The sequence below is a fragment of the Engraulis encrasicolus genome, chromosome 20 (genome assembly GCF_034702125.1).
Source record: "Engraulis encrasicolus isolate BLACKSEA-1 chromosome 20, IST_EnEncr_1.0, whole genome shotgun sequence".
Taxonomy (NCBI): Eukaryota; Metazoa; Chordata; class Actinopteri; order Clupeiformes; family Engraulidae; genus Engraulis; species Engraulis encrasicolus.
In genome coordinates this window covers 34,374,040-34,384,039 of record NC_085876.1, presented here as the reverse complement: position 1 = coordinate 34,384,039, position 10,000 = coordinate 34,374,040, and the positions used below count along the sequence as shown (strand labels likewise).

Below are 10,000 nucleotides of genomic sequence, written 5' to 3'. Positions count from 1 at the left end.
CATGACTAGCGATTATGTGTCCGATTTTGACGTCGGGGTGCACCGCACACTAGAAGAGAATCGCAACTGTCAATCTTATCGCTTCTCGCAGCCACCGAGACAATGCCCGACGTTCTATTTCCAGTCACAAATATCAAACATTGTTTGATTTCTACGACTTGCGACCGGCGACTCTTTGAGCTGCTAAAGTTCTATCTTAGAACGTCGCCCACGACGAGGAAATCTTCCCTGACAATCGCTTGCCATGGTCCTGGGGGGTAACGTTCCAGCGATTGTCGTAAGGGGGGTTTTCAGCCGAGAATCGGGCCGATAGTCGCGTAGTTTGAGCCAGGCTTTAAACAGATATGATAAGCAAGGACCGAATATGACTTCATGCGCCCCTTGGCCAGACAACAAGAAAGGCCCCCTCCATGGAATCCATACAGTTGAGGACGATATTATTAGCCCCCCTCCAGAAATTAGACATATCTCTTCATTGATCATTGAGAATGATCATTATTAATAAATGTATGTTATTCTGGAAACGAATACACCATGGAGATAGTATCCAATAAGTTAAATTTGGACTTTTCCATTTTCACAATGAGTTTAAACAAAAAAAAGTGTAAAAATGGCAAGGACAAAATTATTAGCCCCCTTATCATTAATAGTCAATACAGTGCCATTTATGAACAAAAATTGACACCAGGCACTTTGATTAGTTGTTAACTATGTTGGCACATGTCCTACCAGGCATTTTTTTCATTGCAAATAGTTAAGCTGGTCCAAATTGCATGGATGTTGAGGATGGACATTCATTTTCAGCACTCTTCAAATACTATCTGAAGGATTGAGGTCTGAACCACTCCATGACCATGGTTTTAGTATCCTTGAAGAACATTTGAACTATTTTGGATGCAAGTTTTGGGTTATTATCTTTATTGAAAGATCCAGTGAAGATCTTAACTCCCTCTATGAGCATATTTTTACAAGGTCACTTTCCACATTCTATCATAATTTTCAGTTTTTATGGTGCCGTACACCCAAACAAGGTTTCCTGTGGCTGAGGCTGCCACAGAATGATGCATCCACCACCATGTTTAATTGTGGAAACCATTTTATAATGATTCAAGGCCTATCCCTTTCTTCACCTGACAGAAGCAGAATTCATGCATCAAAGCAGGTGCAATTGAATATCATCAGATGAAAGCAGAGACGTTCAAAACTCATTTTTGACTTTCAAATGTTCACAGGTAAAGCTCAATAATACTCTGATATGCACTGCCTTTAGTAAAGGGGTTCTTCTGTAATGATGGCCCCAAAGCCCAATATGATGACAAGCCCTAACAACTGTCTTTCTTGGGGGGGACCTCCAGGTGAGGCCAGGTCAATAACAATCATCTAGGCAGGTGTCCAATGCTTCTTTGGTCCAATGAGGCTAAGCAGTTTCCACAGTTACACATAGTGGAAGGGCATCAAATTTAGTCTGTTATTCAGCCTCAGACACAGGGAGTCTGGGTCTGAATCTGGATTGCTGGGTCTTCCAACAACATTGTAACCCAAAGCATACATTTAGATTAGTTCAGAGGTTCTTCAAGGACACTACAACCGTGATATTGGAATCACCCGCTCATATTCCAGTCCTCAATCCCACTGAGAGTCTATGGTTAATGTCTATGCTCAGCATCCATGCGATTTGGACCAGCTAGAACACTTTGCAGTGAAGAAATCCCTAGTGGGGCACGAGCCAACCTAGGTAGCAACTTATCAGAGCCTGTTGTCAGTTTTGGTTCATAAATGGCGCCTTATTGACTACTAATGATCAGGGGGCTAATAATTTTGTCCTTGTCATTTTTGCCCTTTTTTGTTTAAAATCATCGTAACAATAGAAAAAGCCAAATTCAACTCATTGAACATTATCTCCATCAGTGTATTTGTTTCCAGAATAACAGAAACGGTGAATAATGGTAATTCTTACTGAGAAATGAAGAGAAATGTCTAATTTCAGGAGGGGGACTAATAATATCGTCCTTAACTGTAAGGTTGGAAAATATCTCTATGTTAACTGAAGATGTTGGAGAGCTGTCGCTGTGGAGAAAATGTGATAAATACGGCAGTACAAAGTGCAATTTTAACACAATCTGAGAACATAAACGTAGACCACTAAGGAGGCTTCAGGGCCCCGTTGGCTTTTGGGCTCCTGGGCCTGGGCCCAGTAGGCCAGTGCAGTAACTCATCCGGGATGGTAAGATAACTCCACACACACACACACACACACACACACACACACACACACACACACACACACACACACACACACACACACACACACACACACACACACACACACACTGGAATAACACTGTTATTGCCCGTTTGAAACACACTGCACTTACTGGAAAAAAGCATTTTTTTTTTTCCTCGACGGTAAGAGCACCATAACTCACACTCAGTATGTACATCTAAAGCCCACTTCTAAAGCCCACTTCCTTCAGGGGGGGTCCATCGTAATTCACACTCTGCACTTATGAAACCCATTTTCCGAGCCAGGGGGAGAGTGATCAAACAAATACACACACACACGCACGCACACAGGCACGCACGCACGCACGCACACATACATACACACACGGGCGAACGCACGCATGCGCGAACATACGCACGCACGCACGAACGTGCACACACACACACACACACACACACACACACACACACACACACACACACACACACACACACACACACACGCACACACGCACACACGCACACACACACACATTCCCATCAGCCTCTATGACCCGTGACGGATGGTTTTGGGGAGATGAAAGGGAAGAGATGATGGTGGACACACAGAGAGAGAGAAGGACCTCCAGCATTGCAGGGAAGAGCTATGCCATTATTTAAACAAATCATGGATGGTGTGACCGTAACTGCGTCAGCGATGTGTTGTGTGCGCTAACAGCACAAGGCAGAGTGTGTGTGTGTGTGAGTGAGAGTTTGTCTGAGAGAGAGAGAGAGAGAGAGAGAGAGAGAGAGAGAGAGAGAGAGAAATAGAGAGAGAAACATAGAGAGAGAAAGAAAGAGAGAGAAAGAAAGAGAGAAGGAGAGAGAGAGAGAGAGAGAGAGAGAGAGAGAGAGAGAGAATTTTTCAGGTGACATACTGTCCATACCCTACCAAATCTTCACACAGGTCGGACACAACAGAGTCCTTGTCCAATGTTACTTAATGAAGGGCCGACAAGTATGCCAGCTAGCCAGTCATCCACCGAGTGCAAAGCCACCCATCAACTTACACAACAATCACCAGACTGTGTATGAATGACTGTGTGTTATATTTCACATTACAGTAAGAAATCCCTTGGGCCGCGCTAAGCCTGGGAAAGAAAGACACTAGGCTAGACCATTCATAAGCCTTTGAGAATCCTCATTGTGTAACGTATGTTGCAGTATGAAGTGAAGTGAAGTGAAAGCCCAATTGGGAAACTCCAACTCCCATTGTCATTGTGACACAGCACTCCACAGCACGCAAGTGAACACTGCACACTGCACACAACGAAATTGCATTTATGCCTCACCCGTGCAAGGGGGCAGCTCCCAATGGTGCCCAAAGGACAGTAGATGTCCTTACTTGATGTTTGATCATGTATTGGGGAAATATATTGTGTGTAGCCAACATAAAAGGTTCCATGACATAAATGGAAGTGGATACATTCTATGCTCATTAAATGTGCTTGAATTATGTGTGTCCTACATAATTTACATTCAGAGGTGTCATCATTTACAATGCATATTGATGAAGACACTAAGCATTTTTAGGGGCTTTTATGTCGTTATTATTTTGTCAGGACAGTCGAAGATGGTGACAGGAAGCGAATGGGACAGAGAGACAGGGGAGGATCGGGAAATGACCCCGGACGGACTCGATCCGGGGTCCCCGTGGGTGGGCATGCAAGCCCAAATGTGGGGGACTTAGCACGCTGCGCCACAGTGCCCCAACACTAAGCATTTTTGTCCATTTTAGCCTAATGCCCCGTGTACATTGAAGGCGAACTAAGCGACCTGCGCGGCGGAAGTCATTGTTTATCTATGGAGGGAAGGCGAATAAAGCTACCAGAGCGAATTCGTCAGGAGCGAAGGGGGAGTACTGGGGGAGTAATCAACCAGTGCTCTCCCCCATCCTCCTCCATGACTGGGGTACCCTGAGCATGGTACCGTCCCACCGCACTGCTCCCCATGGGGCGCCACTGAGGGCTGCCCCCTTGCACGGGTGAGGCATAAATGCAATTTCGTTGTGTGCACTATGCAGTGTTCACGTGTGTGCTGTGGAGTGCTGTGTCACAATGACAATGGGAGTTGGAGTTTCCCAATGGGCTTTCACTTTCACTTTCACTTCTTGAGCGACCAGGGCGAATTTTGACGATAATCAAAGCTAATCAAGCTAATCTTAAGCGAATTCGCTATGACGCAGTTCGGCGAAAACCAATTGGAATGTTCATATCGAGGACTGTCCCAGGCTGTCAAGACAGAGCCGTTATGTGATTAGCTGAATCAAACATGTCAGTGCAGCGTCCAGAGCAAAACTTCTTCAACCACCCCAGCTACCTGGGTCGTGTTGGTACCGCTTGATGTACACGGGGCATAAGGCACCAGCAAAAAAACGCCTGTTAAATGCCTAAGCCCTTTTTGGGAAAAGGTGCCCTCTGCTTATGAAAACCTAATATCTCAGCCTACAAAGCACATAAAACATGAAATAAGGTGCATTTAAAAGCTAGGACCCACATCTTGCATTAAAATATGTTCATTCAGCTCTCCCCACATTTTTAATTGAAGAAACTCAAATCTCAAGAGCCTGAATGCAGCGTATATGTAGCTCCAGGCACCAAAGGTCAAACAGCGCATATCAGACTAAAATGGGTTAACTAAATAAAGAGCATATAACTTATAATTAACTTATAACATAGTTATTTATTATTGGATTATTGACCTAAAAGGTGCTAAAAGAGCTATGAATAGGATGCTTTCCCATTTCCACACTATGAATGAGACTCATTGCTGGTTTGAATTTGTAACGCTTCACATGTGCTTAAACATGTCATGACTGACATAAGTCCTTGCTAAAAACGCTAATAGGAATGAAACGGAGCTAAGGGTGGAAAACACCAGAATGTATGGAATCAGGTGAGTCTGCTGCACGTCATGTGACACTAATAACTCGTCTTTCAAGGAAAGCCAAAGCACATAGTAGGCCCTATAGTATCCTCGCAGTCAATAACATGTGATTATACATCTTTACAAGAGAGGTATGCATGTACAGTGGTGTTCTCAATGGGGCACTAGAGTACCCCAAGGGGCGTTACAGACCTCTTTGGGGGTGTTGATAAGGATACAGCTTGGGGGGGTAAGTTAGCATTGGGGGGCACTAGTCTATTTTATTTCTTTAAAACTAAGGCGGATGTTGAGAGGCTTACGATGAGGTCATGGGGCGTTGGAAGGCTTATGGTGAGTTCAAGGGGGTGCTTGTGCAAGCCATCAAGCTAGTATCTTAGCGGTCAGTAACAAGTGATGATCCATCTGTCTAGGACAGATATGTATGTACGTACAGTAGTGTCTCTCGAGGGGGCGTTACAGAGCTCTTGAGGGGTGCAAAGTAGAGTTTCTCAATTGGGCCTCTACAGCTCCCCGAGTGGGTGTTAAGGAGCACGATACAGCTGAGTGCGGGGGGGCTCAGTTGCCATTTAGGGGCATTAGACCTATTTTATTTTTTTCATACAAGGAGGGGCTTTGGCAGGCTTATGATGAGGTCAAGGGGTTTTTGGGAGGTCTAGCATGCACAAAAAAGTTTAAGAACCGCTGGTGTATACTATAGTGAGTATAGTATCGTACACAGTAGATTTTATTGTGTTCATTTAACACTTAGAGAGTAAGATCAACACTATCAGTGTTAAATTCAACTCTCTGGGTGTTGAATTTACACCGCAACATTTAATGTGTAGCAGTCAATAAAAGAAAGGTAGAAAAGGTAGGCTATGTATACTATGTACAGTAAGGTATGCACCGTGGAGAACCAGCAGCAGATGACAGAGGGGGAATCAGGTTAAGTAGACATGGGCTATGCTGTTTCATCTCAAACACCAGCTGGCCCCAGCGAGGAACCAGAGGAGCTCAGAGGCCCGAGGCGCTCAGGATGCGAACCGCATCTGACACAGGAGAGAGCGGTTGGGATGTGAACTGCATCTGACACAGCCGAGAGAATTAGAGCTCTCTGATGTGACACAGATAAAAAAAAGTGGAACTTGGATCAGACATAAATACTGAATTGATCAGAACTAGAACACTATAAGTTGCCCGGGTCATCTTGAAAAGTAAAAAGTCTCACCCACTACTGCGCCCCGCATAAGAAGAGGGTGTATGAGATCATGTTGCGGGTTAAATCAATTGGGCCAGGCTCATAACTTTATACCACATGGCCCAACTGACCTTCATGTTAGTTGGAGCAACATAAGCAACATACCACGTGGCTACTAAATACTTCTTTACATTTTTTTCTTACCGTTCATGCACCAATGCAGCTATTTCATATGGTAAATAGGTAAAATAACAACTTTTGAAACATCCTAAATATTGTTTAGCTATGTGTTTCTTGCTTAGCTTCATTAAAAAAAAACTTTCATTAATCAACCCAGCCGCCATATTCTCTTTTAGAAACCATCTGATTTCCCTCTGGTAAGGGAGGCAGACGTGGGTCCAAGTGAGCTACAGTAGGCCAAGGCCAAGCTTCTAGCCAAGTCTGTAGCGTATCGGGAGTCTTCAAGAGAGGGAGGCTTGCAGACATTCGACACCCGCATCTGCCAGCTAGCATCCGTTAGATTCAGGGCCGCCTACAGCTTCGGCTGGGCCTGGGACAAAACCATCTGAAAGGCCCTACCACTCAGTACATACAATGTAATGGGGACCTAATTCTGGAGCCCCCCCTCTCCCTGGGCCCAGGAAAATGGACCCCTTTCCCCCTCCTGGTTATATTTACAGCCTAACAGTGCATTACGGAGAATTTTAATATTAAATTACCTCGTCTGCAACCGCTGCGTCCCCCTCCTCTAACCCTGGCTCTGTCCCTCTGTCTCCGTCTCAGATGAGTCATGAATGAGACTAATTAAGTTTGTGTGGAGGCCCAATCTCTCAGTGCCCTGGTCACGTTCAGGAACGTGACTGCAGTTTGTGAGCGGGCATCCACAAAGGGGCTCTTACAACTTCACCGTGTGTGTGTGCGTGTGTGTGTGTGTGTGTGTGTGTGTGTATGTGTGTGTGTGTGTGTGTGTGTGTGTGTGCGTGCGTGCGTGCGTGCGTGCGTGCGTGTGTGCGTGCGTGCGTGCGTGCGTGCGTGCGTGCGCGGATGTGTGCGTACGTGTCATGTGTTTAAATGTGCAAGAGTAGAGTACCAGTTGGTATTCTAGGATAGCGTGGTCATCTTATCATTAAATCAGGACTGTTTACTGGGCCAACGATGAGGATATGACCCATATGAGATCAGATAGGGAGAGGGGGGATACAGAGAGAGGCAGACCAAGAAAGAGCTCAACAGCGCCCCTTCCACACCAGTCGTGTAAGTGCAGCAGTCAATGTTATTAGTTGAGGAAAGCTCAACCAAAATGGTGACATATTTTTGTTAATGACATGCAGTGGTCAACTGCCGTCTTTCTTCAGTTTTATATTCCACTTAAAGGAATTATCCGGAGTTGGAACAAGTTTGCCTCATTTTTGCATGTTTGGGATGAAATACAGTCACTCTAGAGCAAAATCAAGGCAAAAGGATGCGTTTTGAGAAAGTTTGATAATATCACGTTAGCCTCGTTAGCCATATCAGCTATGCAATATGAAATATGCGGGCATCGTTTTTCGGCGGTTACACACATTTCAAAAACATAATATTTTAACGTCTTGCACAGCTCAAAACAACGTCACACTTACCTCGTAATATGTTGAGGGTATCCACACATAAACCGAAGTGTCCAAAGCCCTTCATGTATTCTTGAAAGGTCTGCAGAATGTGTTTTGTGAAGCTACTACCTTGAGAATATCTAAATTACGGTCAAGACAACTATTTGACACTAAAGTCCACCAAGTAGATTGCCGAGTGCGTCGCACCATCAGCTGTGGTTACTCGCTATGGAAATAATCATAGCTGATGATGCGACGCACTCGGCAATCTACTTGGTGGACTTTAGTGTCAAATAGTTGTCTTGACCGTAATTTAGATATTCTCAAGGTAGTAGCTTCACAAAACATATTCTGCAGACCTTTCAAGAATACATGAAGGGCTTTGGACACTTCGGTTTATGTGTGGATACCCTCAACATATTACGAGGTAAGTGTGACGTTGTTTTGAGCTGTGCAAGACGTTAAAATGTGGTGTTTTTGAAATGTGTGTAACCGCCGAAAAACGATGCCCGCATATTTCATATTGCATAGCTGATATGGCTAACGAGGCTAACGTGATATTATCAAACTTTCTCAAAACGCATCCTTTTGCCTTGATTTTGCTCTAGAGTGACTGTATTTCATCCCAAACATGCAAAAATGAGGCAAACTTGTTCCAACTCCGGATCATTCTTGTGCAGGGATTTTAAAAATAGACATACTGAATATGCACATTTGCCAGTGTCAAGCGCACGCAGGCACGCAGGCGCACACACACACACACACACACACACGCACACACACACACACACACACACACACACACACACACACACACACACACACACACACACACACACACACACACACACACACACACACACAAATATATATATCTGAGCTGTGTGACATGACTGTGTGTGCTTATTTCTAATTCAAAAGCTGCTTAGGTGGATATGAACAGACTTCTGTCAGAGGGATGTCAGCAGACCTATTTTTGCAGCCTGTGAGAGGGACATGCAATACACACAATGCTATCGTCCCTATTTTCAGTCTAGCATAGTGTTTCTCAACGGGGGCTCTACAGACCCCCAGGGGGCCTTAAAAAGGAGACAGCTGAGATGGGGCCTGCTTAGCTGCCACTGTGGGGCATTAGTCCATTGCATTTTTTAATACTAAGGGGGGCATTGGAAGGCTTGTTCAAATAAAAAGGTTGTGGGGGCGCTTATTAAAAAAAAAAAAAGGTTGAGAACCACTGGTCGAGCACATGGCTAAATATGGCCAAAATCACATACAGTATATTCCCCCATTGTGAGCTGTCACACAAAGAGCTGGGTCCTTAGACCATTGAATTTAAGATTTCAATATGACCCCTCTAGGAGGCAGCTCTTTGAGTGGGTGACTCACATCCCAGAATAACACCTGCCTCTCCAGGGGTGAATTTCTCAAAACCAAAGTTGCTTACTACATTAGCTACTTCGTTGCTTTCAATGCATTTTCCCATTGGCAACTACCGTAGTTGCTAACAGGCTAACAACTTCCCTTTTGAGAAACTCACCCCAGGTCTGGCAGATTGCACAGTTTGAGACAGTGCTGAGAGGAATGGAACTCAAAAAGTTGACAATAGACAAATGTGTGTAGTTGAATGGATGTGTGAAATGTTATATGTGTGTGTGGTGGAGGTATTTTTTAAGTGCACACACATTTGTTTCCTTGTACATTCCATTACTTTGAATGTATTTGTGATGGTTTATGTGCAAATGACAATGACGTTGAATCGAATCTAATCTAATTAATTAGTCATGATGACTAACTGTTTAACCTTTATTTCAGTTCAGTTTAAAAAGGACTATGACTAAGTCAAATACCTTCAGAAATGTTACAGTTTGTCATTTTCCTTTGCTTCTGCTGAAGCAATGTGTTGATGACTGCCTTGAAGAGAGTCGAACATAACTTGAAGAGAAAAGAGAATGGATGAGTGCATCTGTGGGGTAGTGTGAAAATATTCAGGTGCTCATCGGTTTCCAAAGTTGCAAACTTGTAGATAGAGAGAGAGGGTCCGAGGCACTCTGAAGTCCGTTTTAAAAGTCCTTTATTAATACATGGA

The 10,000-nt window shown here is 44.2% G+C and overlaps 1 protein-coding gene across 1 annotated transcript in view; it reads right to left on the bottom strand.

Moving 5' to 3' along the window:
• Window positions 1-10,000, bottom strand: part of myo1g (myosin IG) — a 130,372-nt gene that overhangs the window by 58,767 nt on the left and 61,605 nt on the right. The gene's annotated exons all lie outside the window — the stretch shown is intronic.